General features: G+C 35.8%; 1 pseudogene; it reads right to left on the minus strand.

Moving 5' to 3' along the window:
* Nucleotides 1-5,407: 5,407 nt before the first annotated feature.
* Nucleotides 5,408-8,848, minus strand: LOC135218752 (uncharacterized; annotated as a pseudogene).
* Nucleotides 8,849-14,888: the final 6,040 nt, after the last annotated feature.

Below are 14,888 nucleotides of genomic sequence, written 5' to 3' on the forward strand. Positions count from 1 at the left end.
CTAAAACACGATGCACTTAGATTCAACCGGTTCAAGGTTCAACTTAGGAAACACTAGAGATGCAATATCTTGTGATGGCTGGTTTGACCAACACACTATACACTAAACATTTATCACATAGTATTCACCAAATCCACTATATAATAATTACAGTGTAAAGAGACAATTCAATGGGGAAAAGAAAATACTCATAAAAATAAAAAAATTTAATACATAATTATTAGACAGAAATAATGCTTCAACATCAATAACACAAAAATTAATGAAACTCTCATTCTTAAATACCTGTAAAGGAAAACAATTACACAATTAAAGATAGGTCATCAACATACATAGCAAAAATGGGAGGGGGTCCAGAAAGGAGGTAAACTAAAAGAAAGAATAAGCTGATAGTACACTAACTCTTGTTTTGAAGACTCGTCAAATAATGACTTAATTACTCTCCAGACATGGAGAGTATCTCAGAGAGGTAGTGACTAACTGGATCCAAAATTGACAAAGGTTGCTGGCAGGGTCTCAAAATGTCCACTCAAGACATCAGCAGTGGAATAATGGATGTGATCACAATAGATAAGGTTAATTTACCTTGGGACAGAGAGGTCCCCTTGGCTTATACGGAACCAAAGGTGCAGTTCACAAATTGTAAATAATTGTAAAATTGCAGGTCAATATAACCCAAAAGGCACTGCTAAGCATTCTTAAATGGGTACCAAATTTTAAGGATTAATTCAAGCAGGAGAAGAACCCTTCAGGTCAAGGTCCAGAAAACCACTACCTTCAAAACCAACAGTTTTCCATAAACCCCCTGGCCACTGAACACCAAATATGAAAGAGAGAAATGGTGTTAGCAAAATATTAAAACAAGCATACTTCTGGAGAGGAGAAAACAAGCTAACACCAAAAAATTACCATATGTAAATAATTAATATTCAATATTTAGCCAAATACACTAATCAACTATCATTATATGGCAACAAGATGGCAGTCTCAATGTACCAAGATATCAATACAGTTAAAAGCACTAAGTTAGCATGAGGTGGCAACATACCCCTTGCAAGCATAGAGGAGTAAGCAATGGATGACATGAGTAAGGCTGTGTGAAATGCACGATAATGATTACCCAAAATTACATGCAACACACTAAACACAGAAAGAATACTTACTGTTGTGAATACTGCGGTCAACAGGTGTTTTGGTATTCATGATTTATGATTTTCAAAGTTACTGTCTGATTTTACTGTAAAGGGTTGTACCTAAAATAGAATTTTAATTAATTCTAAGAATGCTTCTTGCAACAGAGGCATGGCGAATCCTGGCAAGGTCACCATCGTCAAGTGCCAGCCATGATGTTGTTGAGTCCAAGAGATAAGATTTTAATTAATTGACTAGATCAATGACTTGGCTCAGTTAGGATGCCTTTGCAACAGGATAACTAAATCAGTGACTATAAAGGTCCAACAAATAATGCTGGCAGTGAACAGAAAGTAGTCAATTGAGCAATTGTGAATATATACTAAACTACCAAACTTGGTTCAAAAGAAAACATGATGCGTTCACTGAAATAAAATATAATTTCATTAAAATGTAAAGGATATTACAGAGGTTTCTATTGAATCCCGTGGTACTGTAGACTATGTTAACCCTTTAACAGGCAATACCAGAAATAATGGTGGATGCAGCAAATGCTCTTACTATGTTGTAGAGCAACCAAATCTAAGACATTGGAGGTTTTGCCCTATTTGGATAAACTTTTCCAAGAAATTTTAATTACCTTCTAAAGCATTTTAGTAACTTTTTGGGACATACCTTCCATGTTTAATACTTTTACCTCTCATGTAACCTACCAGTGAACAGATACACAGAAGGAAGTGCTCGAAATATATGGAGAGAGAGAGAGAGAGAGAGAGAGAGAGAGAGAGATAGAGAGCCTAATAAGAAAACTATGCAATGGACAATAATGGACAATAGAACAGTGGTGGTTTGGCTATCGGGCATTGATGATTGTTGTTTACTACAGGAAATCTGGGGAACAAAATCGTGAGGCTCTTAAGAACAGGTTGCTGGCTACACCTATTTTGATAGCAATGTTCCCCAGATTTCTTGGAAGAAGAATTTGAACTAATTTGTAAGCATCTTTAAAGTATCCTGACCATATAATTGAGAAAGCAATTCACAAAGCAAACGTAATTTTCTACTGACCCCCCTCAAGACAAGACCATAGTTACACCCAACTATAAAATAAAAATTCCACACCTGGACAGGTTCAAGATGGTGACTCAGACCCTCAGAAAATCTAAGCCTTTTGCATTTACTTACCCAAACACCTTAGCCAAATCCCTGATTAACGTCCAATAAAAGACATCCCCCAAGGACACAGGCGTTTACGAAATCCCATGCCAGGACTGTGACCAATCTTACATTGGATTTACAGGAAAATCACTTCCACAGAGATTAATACAACACAAATGGTCGGTTAGGTATGGACAACAGAACTCAGCTATTTTCAAACATATAAATGAACATAACTATAGAATAAACTGGAATTTGTCACATATAATTTATAGCAGCAACTGCCGGTACAGGAGTCTAATGATGGAATTGGCCTTAAATAAAGAGAGGCAGGTAATGAACATCTCAAAAGGAGCATGGGATTCAGATGTGATCGACAAGATTTTCATTCAACCAATGCTTAAGAAGATTAAAGGAAGATTATCAGTGGGAGTGACCTAAAGTGGCTTACCTATGGATAGATCTCTTGGTATAAATACCACCTTTTCTGTAAACTTGTCAGAGGGAGACAGCAGTCTCTGAAATATAGTATTTTTCTCTCTATATTTTGGTATTTTTATGGGCTCCTTTTATTTGATGGAATTCTGTTGTAACAGAACATTTTTATCAGTCATACATACATATATACATACTTACATACATACATACATATATAGCCTAGATATATATATATATATATATATATATATATAGATATATATATATATATGATATAGTAGTATATATATATCATATCTATATATATATATATATATATATATATATATATATATACTATATCATGTAATATATATCTATATACTGACTCTGATCTATATATATATATATATATATATATATATATATATATATATATATATATTGTTTAATTTGAACGTGTCTGTCTATATATATATATATATATATATATAATATATATATATATATATATATATATATACACACACACACTGACACGTTCAATTAAAGATGAACACCGTCCATACAAAACCCCCATGACAATAGCCACGTCAATTACCTACACAAGAAGGCTTGTTAACAGAGATTCCAACATCTGCTTACAATACGTCATTTACCTATTCTTTATCGATTATTCCAATTCCAATAAGAATTTTCTCTAAATAATTCCAACCTTCTTTGGATTATATATTTCTTTCATTAGCCTTACCAGTCTCTGTCTGCACTCATTACTCAGTAATATATATTCCCAAAATTCAGTTATTTCTCGATGCCTTTTGTGAGAGCAATTTCACTCCCCGAAATCTTCATCCATTAGTATATTACTCCTTTGAATGCCCAGCACTCTATTTATTAGTGTGCATGACATTCACGTTCTAAACCAGATAGAGCTGCCGGAAAATTAACTGAAGAAAAAGCGTTCATACCAGATTACTTTCGAGCAAAAACTAACGGGATTTTGTCTTGCGAACGTGATGGCAATACGAAAGAAGAGAGAGGCTGAATACTTTTCCTTGCAATCAGAGCAGATGCCACATATGTTGCTGTCTGCTAGTTCTCGTCTGCATATTGAGTTGTCAGTAACGATACTGAGAACGAACCGAATATTTTCCAGTGTCAGGATACATGGATATCCTGAACATTATTTAAGAAATACACCATGTCGGATATAGCGTCTAATGCAAAGATCCTCAAAAAGGGTATTAATAAATTTCAGTATCGTGAATTTAATTTCTAATTTCTAAAAATTAACCAAATACAGCATCTCTGATATAGCATCCGACACAAAAGTTCTGAAAAATAGTATCAAATCCTCCGTTTGACTAACAATTCTCCTACACAATTGTAAGTTTTCTCATCATAAACGGACAGCCTTTCATACACAGGAACATTTCATCGTAATAAAGTAATCATCGGTTAGAAGCTATTTAGTAACACTTTTGACGATGGCATTACTTTAACCTCTTTTACTGTCCTTCTGTTATCATAAAGCCAAAAACATTTCACAATAATCATATCTATTTCACAATGGGGTCACATGTCGGTAGATATGTTAGAAAGTTTTGGCTCCCCTTTCTTTCTAGTTTGGTAGTGAGGTCTTGTTCGTGTTGTTTACCACAATGGTCGTGTTGTTCAGAATGGTGTTCGTATGAACAACAAGATAATCCTAAAACTGTGAAATCAATTTTACTTTCTTTCCTTTATATCTAACGAACTGAACTTTTGAAGCGAGAAAGTATTATTATTTTTCTCTTTTTGCAATAAGAGAACGTATAGGTTGAGATGCCATCTTTTCTTTGGAATCTTAAATTATTCAGAAACTGGTTTTTCAAAGTTCTTTACATATTTATCTTTTTACTCATTCCGTATTCTTACTTTACGATTTTGTTACCAGATGTCATAAGAATTTACGCGCACATTAGACAGATGGACAAAGATTTAGAAGTAAAAAGCTAAATAGATAGATAATGACTGCATGAAATTAGTTCCATGTTTAACACATGCACACATTTCCAATTCTAACCCATACTCACAATCCCCCTAACACAATATAGTAGTGACATTATCATTGGATGGCTGACCAGTATGTATAAGGGAGATCTTTGAAAGAATATGTGGTCTTTTTTTCATACTTTGAGATTTATTCTTTACGAAAATATACAGAGAACTGTTCACTCTCATACAGTCATACTCCTTACTAGAGGTTACAGATTATTTGGCTCTTTATGTAGAAGCAGGAAGAATGCTAGCTGCTATGTACCGTCGGCTGCTATGTACCGGCTCCTACGTACCACTTGTTTGGCTTTTATGTACCATTGTTGGGCTGCTATGTACTGGCTCTTATGTACCACTACTTTGGCTTGTATGCACCAAACAAGGCTGCTATGTACTAGATGCCAAGTAAGGAAATAAGAACACACAAGGAGATAAAACACAAAACCATAAACATATTGAAATTGTATACATTTATTAAAAGTTGTGAAGCAATAAAATTCAGCAAGCTGCACATTGTTAATACAATGTTGGTTGACATATTTCATCCAAACAACACAACCGTAAACACAAAACCATACAATAATAATAAACATATTAAAATTGCATACAATAATTAAAAGTTGTCAAGCAATATAATTCAACATGCTACATTGTTGATACATTCTTATTCATCTATATGATCCATCAGTTCGGCACAACGGTTTAGAAAGTCTGATGTTGATATGAATTTGTTCTCATATTTCATCCAGAGGTCATCAAGGGCAATTTGCTTTTTGACAGCATGCTTCCTTTGGTATCTGTGCATTTTCTTTTGTTTAACTAGTTTTACAATGATGGTAATTCTACTGGCTTCATCATGGAGAATACTAATTAAGAAGTACATGTTAATTGAATTGGTTTTTGCTACTCTGTTAATCGCATGGTGCCACCCTTCTACATCGTTGTTAGTCCGAACAGGGCGTTTGTAACAGCTCCAAGAATGTGGAGGATGCATCTCATTCCTGATCCATATTTTATTATAGTAAGTAATGAGATCTTTTAATCGTTGATCAGGAAGTGGCTGGCTAGTGATATGGCGAAAAGCTGGCTCTATATGTGATGAAGGTAAGTTTGGCAGCGCCATTAACTGCTGAATGAATTGTCTTACAGCGAGTTGATTAATATAGGCATTTTTTAGACCTAGTGTTTTTACTCTTCGGTACACTGCTTGGGCCCAGTGAAACCAGCAGCCATGAATGGAAGCCTCGGGAAGGCACACTAGCACTGCCGACCATAGTGCTTTCTCAAAATTCACAACAGCCTCACAAACTGATGTTGGTGTTAACTCAGTGATTTTTCTTAGGACAGCTACGTGGTCATTTTTCTTTCTTCTTGACATTAGGACAAAGCACAATGGAACCTGTTTCAAAATTTCATCCTTCTTTGTAAAACTGTGGACACTTAAAAGTTGAACAAAAGGGGTACGAACAAGTTTAAAAGTGCCGTCCACGTACCAAGTTTTAGACTTGGACATGTGTTGCAACTGAATAGATGTTGCAAATATGAGATGCCGTTGCCCATTTTCAAATAGATCAGCTTGAAGAAAGTCCTGGGGAACATGATCTCTGTTTAATTCAAAACTGGTATCTTCAGGGTGTTTTGGACGTTGTCCTTCTCTAGCGCGATTGGTGCATCCTGACTAGTGTGTTTATATTTGGTAAGGGAACATCTGAATTTTCACAGCTTGAGAGTGCTTTCTTTACTATTTCCCCAGATGATGCAAATGGACATTCCCAAGCTGACTTTTTTACGAAAGCTCGTGTTGATGCTCTGAGTTCAGCACCAGTATCCCCAGGATGTGTGTTGGTGGTGTCCACTTTTGAAGTTCATTGTTCCTACTTGCTGTGAAATTGTTGCATAGCACTTTTTACCACGGTAGCTGCATATCCATGTTATTGATACAGACAACTCTCGCTTCCTGGTGTACGTAAAACCAAATGAATCAGCGAGGAGAGAGCTGCCTTTTCTTGTTCCACCGGAAACAATTTTGTAGGTCACAGGAGTGTCTGCAAGGATAGTTGTCGGTAACGCTTCATCAACTAATGAGGTTTCTGCAACAGGCGTGATGTTATCAATAGGAAGTATGATATTGAAGTCATTGGGTGTGTTGTTGATTATTGCAGGCTGCTGTTCAACTGGGAAGGCATCAGAAGGATCATCGGCATCGGCACCTGAAACCACGTGAATGTAAAATGGTGTATTCCAAGTGCTATTTCTCGCAGAATATGCTGACGCATTCAAATGGAAGTGAGGACCCCCCCCCCCCCCCCCCCACACACACACACACACACACACACCCAAGCCAGCTATATGGTCTTATCAACGGGCTTAGGAAAACAAAAAGATAATTATAATTGTACCTGAAACTTCCATCCAGTCAGGACAGTCTGGGCAACACCACATGAAAACTTGACCAGCTTTCAATCGTCTGTTTATATTCCGGTACTCAGATTGTGATATTTCTGTACCATATAAGCGGTGGCGCCACTTGTTACATCCGTCACAGATAAGGGCTTCCTGTCTAGGGCGAACACACAATCCACATACTGAGCAAAGGGAAACTGCTGATGCAATGGTGGTATAAAAAGGATGACAGAGTGCACGTCCACTAGAGTTAGGAAGTAAATGCTGAGCAGATCCACTAGTCTCGAAGGAGCCATGGTGGGGCTTCGAACCTTGTGCCTCTGTCCACTCTATCTGGCATAGAGTTCAGTAACTGTTCACCTCCAGCCATCAACAAGCTAGCTGAGCCACTGCTCAGCTAGCTTGTTGTTCTTTTTTTCTATGTTGTTAGGTAGTTAGGTAGGTTCAGAGTCCTCCACCGTTCTGGGTATAACTTTGTAAAGGTTTATATTAACTTTGTAAAGTTTAATATTACAATTTACATAAGGTACTTATGTGTTAATACTATTTGAGGTACATAGCAGCCATGCATGGTACATAGCAGCCAGATACATAGCAGCCATGCATGGTACATAGCAGCCAGGGATGGTACATAGGAGCCGATGGTACATAACAGCCAACGGTACATAGACGCCTGTTCCCAGCAGGAATACAGACCCCCTGAAAGTACGAAGAAAATAGGTAGGATTAAAATATATAGCTAAAATCAATAACGTTAATGATAATCCAAACACTAAATATATGAAAAACATAAATAATTATGACAATAAACTAAGACCCTCTAAACCATTAGAGAATAGATTAAAACCTGATATACAATATAAAATTAGGAACAAGAAGCATATAAAAAATATTCACTTGTTACGATCTTATTTATGGCCGTAATTTCAAGGGTTCTTATCTTAACTCAGAATTTGCGGTCAGTAAAAATGTAACACAGCAACTCAAGAACAAAAGAACAAACACCACAAAAGTTACAATATTTATTTACACAAAAGAAAAGGCAATGGTTGGTAAAGATAACCAAAATTAATATATAAATCAAGGGAAAAACATTCTAAGATCTTTAAAAGACCACCTATAACTAAACTAAACCCTAAACCACGAAATACGAAATTTTAAAAATTATGACCTAAATTACTGGCCAGATAAAGCTAACCTAAGAAACTAAGTTAGGAAGAAGGAAGCAAGAGAAAATAAATGGGGAAACTTAATATTATTCCTACCTCAAATCTTAACATAGTAACTAGAATAAATATTATTAAGAATAATTATAATTATTTAGAAACCTTCAGTTAATAAACAATGGGAATTGAAAATTAATAATCTTACAAATTCAAAATAAGAAATAATAACGAGAGGTTTGCCAAAAGATCTCATCGGGCCATACAAGGCCCAGTAGACCATACTGCAAATACCTCACAATGACATCAAAACAACAATAAATGAATACCGTTAATCAAAATGGGAAGAAGAATGGCTAGAGTTAAATCATCTGTAAAATCTTTGAATAGACAACAATGTCAAAGAAGAGATATCATATTAACAAGATTAATTACGAATAGGACATACTCACTTTACACATAATTACTTGATGTTGCAAGGCGAGGAAAGATAGGCCCCTTAATGTGACCGCTGTCGTACTCTGGTCACAGTCCGTCATCTGCTGGGGAAATGCCATAAATTCGAAAGAAAAAGTAAATCCAACAACATATATAATATACCACTTGATAATCCATTGGGAGAAAATGTCCCACTTCAAAATATAATAAACTATCTCAAAGAAATAAACCTGATTTATATGATATAACACATCTTATAATTTCATAAAGTTATACAGTAAGCGCTGAATGGCCTTTGGTGCCCCAGTGCTTGGTGTTACACCTAAACTTTATAAAACCAACCAACCAATCAATCGTTAGGTATAAAAGAGATTATATAAACAACTAGATTTTTTTAAATGATGTAAAATTACCTCACATGAGATTAGAAATAAAATATTCATGATTATCTCTTATATAGGAAATACAAATTAGGTCAGGTGATACGTTCCGTCCAAAAGAGACCATCCTTTCTTTATGTTGTCTCAATGTCTCACTGGAATTGAAGAAATCTTACTTTAGAGTGTGCGTGTGTGTGTTTGTGTGTGTAAAAATGTAATTTTCTATTGCGAAGCTGAGCAAATGAGTCCTAATTTCCGTGACTTAAATAGCGCCAGGTTTGCTCTCCTAAAAAAATGATTTTCCCAAGTAAATGTGTTCAAGAGATGTTACTAAATGAATTAATTCAGAATCAATATGCCTCGTGTGGATAAATGGGATACGTAATCTTGCACTAACCAATGTATGAGATGTTTGTTTCAAACGTGCCAGCAAGACTGGTAGACATTGAATGAACCATTAACCACTTCTAGTTTTGTCTGCCACAGAGATATTAGGATTCTAACCTACGTAGGTGTGATGGCAAATACTTGTTATCTGTTATCATGGCTTAAAGCTGTTTCTAAATTAACCAGAATTCCTAAATATTCTGGGCTGACTACGAAAATGATAGCCGAATGGAATTTCTTCCCTTCACGTCCCTGATAAACGCAGATATATTTAAACGTTCAAAATTATCATTTGTAAATAATTGTATGAATAAATAGGTCACTTTTGCCAAGCTTAAGGTTTCTTAGTGCCTATAACAAATACGTATTTCACTATCGTACAATAGGTCTCGAATGGTCGGAAACCTAACTTTGGAACAAAATCCCCATCTTGCAGGTAGCAAAACCCGACAGGAAATGAATTCTCCTCGGGTCTTCTTTATCCTGCAAAGCTCTTCTTTTTGGGACACTTCTCTTTGGGGAGTAAAAAAAAAAAAACGCACACACACACACTCTCGAAACATTTCTTTAATTTCAGTGAGACGTTGAGACAACATAAAGAAAGGATGGTCTCTATAGCCGGGACCTATCGCCTGACCTTCTAATTTGTATTTCCTTTAAAAGAGATAATCATGAATATTTTATTTATAATCTTAAGGGACTTGTACATCAGTTTATTTCTAAACTTTAGTTGTTTATATAATCTCTTTTATACGTAAAGAGACAAATAATCGGTAACCTGTAATATGAAGTATGACTGTATGAGAGTGAACAGTTCTCTGTATATTTTCGTAAAAAATAAATCTCAAAGTATGATAAAAAAGACCACCTTTTCTTTCAAAGATCTCCCTTATACATACTGGACAGCAATCCAATGATACTGTCACTAGTATATTGTGATGGGAGATTGTGAGTATGGGTTAGAATTGGAAATGTGGGCCTGTGTTAAACATGAAACTTTTTATGATCTACAGGAATAATAGTTCATAAAAATATTAATTGTTTTTTACACGGTATACTCGTCACTTCCTGCCTGACAATAACTAAACGTTGACTAAGAAGTCACTTATCACCAGTGATTACGGAAACGAGAAGCTGTCCGCAAATCTGTTCGGTGTATGCTCTACTGCAGCATATGTTCGAAATAATGTTTTTGACGGAGGCTCTGAAATGATAAAAGTCACCACTATTCAGCCTTCAAAAGCCTTCGCTGAATACGTGTAAACATTATAGTAATTATATATAATTATCAGAGTCGTCTTTTCCACGAACATATAAATGAACAAATGACATTTGCTAGAAAGAGGAAGTTTTACTAATCGTAGTTACTTTAATTATCATTCCACCTAGGGTTTATGTACCTTAACATAAAAGTAAGACTGACTTAAACGTACGAATTAGAATAAATGAAAAGAAGATTGGACCAACCTCATGCCAGATGATCCTTGATGGAAATGAAAAGTTAATGAAAAATGGCCGTCTCCTTCTGTCAACATGCAACTTAATAAGGAAAGTGGTATGTCAGTTCCTTGGCCATCACTCAGCATTAATGGAATCATGCGTCTTAAAGTTATTAAAGAGATCTCAACAATGGGTTACAATGACAGTTTGCACATGTATATTTTACATTTCACATAATGCTTGAGACTGACTACTGAAATCCGATTTGAGTTATAAACAATTTTCTCACGTAATTATTAGTGTATATACAAGCATTATGTAAAATGTAAAATATACATGTGCAAACTGTCATTGTAACCCATTATTGAGATCTCTTTAATAACCTTAAGACGCATGATTCCATTAATGTTGAGTGATGGCCAAGGAACTGACATACCAATTGCATTATTAAGACGCTTGTTGACAGAAGGAGACGGCCATTTTTCATTACCTTTTCATTTCCATCAAGGATCATCTGGCATGAGGTTGGTCCAATCTTCTTTTCATTTATTCTAATTCGTACGTTTAAGTCAGTCTTACTTTTATGTTAAGGTACATAAGCCCTAGGTGGAATGATAATTAAAGTAACTGCGATTATTAAAACTTCCTCTTTCTAGCACATGTCATGTGTTATTTTATATGTTCGTGGAAAAGACAACTCTGATAATTATATATAATTACTATAATGTTTACACGTATTCAGCGAAGGCTTTTGAAGGCTGAATAGTGGTGACTTTTATAATTTCAGAGCCTCCGGCAAAAACATTATTTCTAACATATGCTGCAGTAGAGCATACACCGAATAGATTTGAGGACAGCTTCTCGTTTCCGTAATCACTGTTGATAAGTGACTTCTTAGTCACGTTTAGTTATTGTCAGGTAGGAGGTGACGAGTATACCGTGTGAAAAACAATTAATATTTTTATGAACTTTTATTCCTGTAGATCATAAAAACGTTTCCATAGAGAAGGGAAGCATCAGCATACACGGCCATCGGAAAGACGATACCATAACGCCACCTTTAAAGACAAGGCCAAGGAAATTCGTGTGTAGGATGAAATTATCACGACAATATTCAATTTATTGGAACCTCTACAGAAACGGTCGCTTAGAATATCTGTCGACCTTATTTCGATTTATTTTCTGTTGCATAGGACACTATCAGCCCTCCAGAAAAACAAAATTTCTGAAAATATTCATTTAAAATTCAGATATGATCCTTCCCTCCCGGATGCCCACGTTAATCTAAGGAATAATGTGCAATGCCTTCCAAACCAGAGGGCAATCTTCCAGAATCCCAGATTTGAATGATTCATTATGCTCTCTTAAGAATTCCTTTCGTTCTAATTAGGGATCATTTCGGTTCTCTTTATATAATCATTATTTAAGCAATTATAGTCCACGTGTTAAAGACCTAATAGGCACGCATCGTGGCCAACGTGAGGTCTTCTGCACGTGAGAATAAAACGTTCTAGTTTCGTGATCCGTAACAGTGAAGAGATATTAATATATTACGTCTTACCTCAAGATAAATAGATTTTGGAAAAAAAAGGCTAATGTAAAATCCACCTTATCATACATAAAATTAACTCTTGTTTCTTCTTTTATGTCCAAGAAGTCTGATACCTTCAAGAAATATAATCCTTCTGGGGCGCTTATTATAAATTTTTTTATCGAATGATTTACGACATTAGGACAATGCTCCAAATGTCACGTTGCTCAAAATATATACATTGTATTAAAACTACTTCCGTGGGTATTTGTTCTGAAGTAAGGAGCGCAATCGTATATCTTCAAAATGTATTTTACGGTCCACTGATATTTTTTTTCTTCTTTTTTAAGCATTGTTTACGATAAACTTATGCATTTTCCATGGAAATCAAAACATTCGTTTTCAAAAAAATAAAACTAAAAGCTAATGGTTTTGAATCACCGGTGAAGCATGATAAACACAAACGATAATACCTTGTTTTTCACCTGATTCATTTTTGAAAAATGGAAAGAAAACAAAAGAGCTGATAGACAGAAGAAACAACATCGTCAAATATACGCACATAAGTTTCTCTTCGTTGTCCAAGTTTGAGCATGAATTTACTTATATACCGCGTTGACATTGGACTGCTCTATTCGCTGTTAATCCCCTGTTAATCTTATAACTACAATCCCCTTTACATGAATACCTTTGATATTTTGAGGGAAAGGGATGATCTTTAGCTAACCGGAGGCAGTGCTCGTTAATTAACCTAGCCACTCGAGGGGAGGGCAAGCCAGCCCAACTAGTGCCGGTCCGAAGCCCGGTTAAATAGGGAGGGTTGGAGTCAGGAAGGAAATCCGTCTGTAAAATCTCATGCCAGAACTTTTATGAAATGAGTCTTACAAAGAATGATAATAGGGCTATGTTGTCACCCGGAAGTGACCCACAGATATATCGCCCTAACTCTGTGGACATGCAAGTGCTACCGTATCGTGAGCGAGTGTGGCTAAAGAAGCAAGCTCAAGAACTAAGAGTAGGAACATTAAATGTTGGTACAATGACAGGAAGATCGCAGGCAATATCTGACCTTATGAAAACAAGACAAGTAGATATTCTCTGTGTACAGAAGAGAAGAAGGAAAGGTAGCAAAGCAAGGGAACTTGGGTAGGGGTATAAGATAATCTATAGCGGAGCAAATAAAGAAGGCAGAAACGGTGTTGAAAAAATTCTGTCAAGTGAAATGAAGAAGGAAATCTTTGAAGTAAAAAGAAAAAATGATAGGATTATACGGGTCAGGCTGATGGTTGAAAATTGCACTGTTAACATCTTTAGTGCATATGCACCCCAGATAGGATGCTCAGATGAAGAGAAAGATCGCTTTCAGTCAGACTTAAAGGAGGAAATGGAAAAGGTACCAGTAGATGAATGATGCCTTGTCGGTGGAGATCTAAATGGGCGCATAGGCCAGAATAACCATGTGATCAGCCTTATACATGGTGGGTATAGCTAAGATGAAAGAAATGCAGAGGGTGAGAGAATTGTTGATATTGCTGTCCAAGGATATGGTACAAGTGAACACTTTTCCACCAAGTGGCAAGAACATCTAGTTATGTACAAAAGCGGCAGAAGGTCCAGCCAGATAGATTACTTGAGGTATAAAAAGAAAGATTTACGGGAGGCAAAAGATTTTAAGGTCACTACTAGGAGACCATGTGAGTGCGCAACATCCTTTGGTAGTGACGGACTAGGTTAAGGATACTGAACAAATAAGGAAGAAAAAATGCAGGGGCCAAAAAGGATTAAATGGTCTGAGCTGAGATATATTGAACTTTGTAGTTAGTTTAAAGAACACTTTTAGAAGAAATAACACATGAAATTGAAGATGTTGATGAATTGTGGAACAGAACGATGGAAATAAAACTGAGGGCTGCTAGAGAAATATTGGGTGAGAGTAGTGGCAAGATGTTCGAAAATAAGAAACGTGGTGGTTCAATGAAGAAGTGAAAGATGCAAAAAAGCAAATGAGAGAAGCAAAGAAAAGGTGGGAGGGGACACAAATGGAAGAGGACTTGATGGCCTATAAGGAAGAAATAAATTAGCAAAGAAAACTGTAGCAATTGCTCAGAATAGAGCATATGATCAGCTTTACGAAGAGCTAGATACCAAGGAAGGGAAAGGAAAGATCTTTAAACTAGCACAAATGAGAAATAAGAGTACCAAGGATATAACACACATAAGACAAATTAAGGATAAGATGGGAAAATGTACTGAGAAATAAGAGATATAATAAGGAGATGGGAAGAATATTTTGAGGTTTTATTGAATGAAGAAAATGAAAGATTTCTAAGTGGAGATGGACAAACAAATTGTGGACCAGTCACAGAAATAACAAAAGTTGAGGTTAGAGTGGCACTGGGAAAG

This window comes from Macrobrachium nipponense, chromosome 1, assembly GCF_015104395.2.
Source record: "Macrobrachium nipponense isolate FS-2020 chromosome 1, ASM1510439v2, whole genome shotgun sequence".
NCBI lineage: Eukaryota > Metazoa > Arthropoda > Malacostraca > Decapoda > Palaemonidae > Macrobrachium > Macrobrachium nipponense.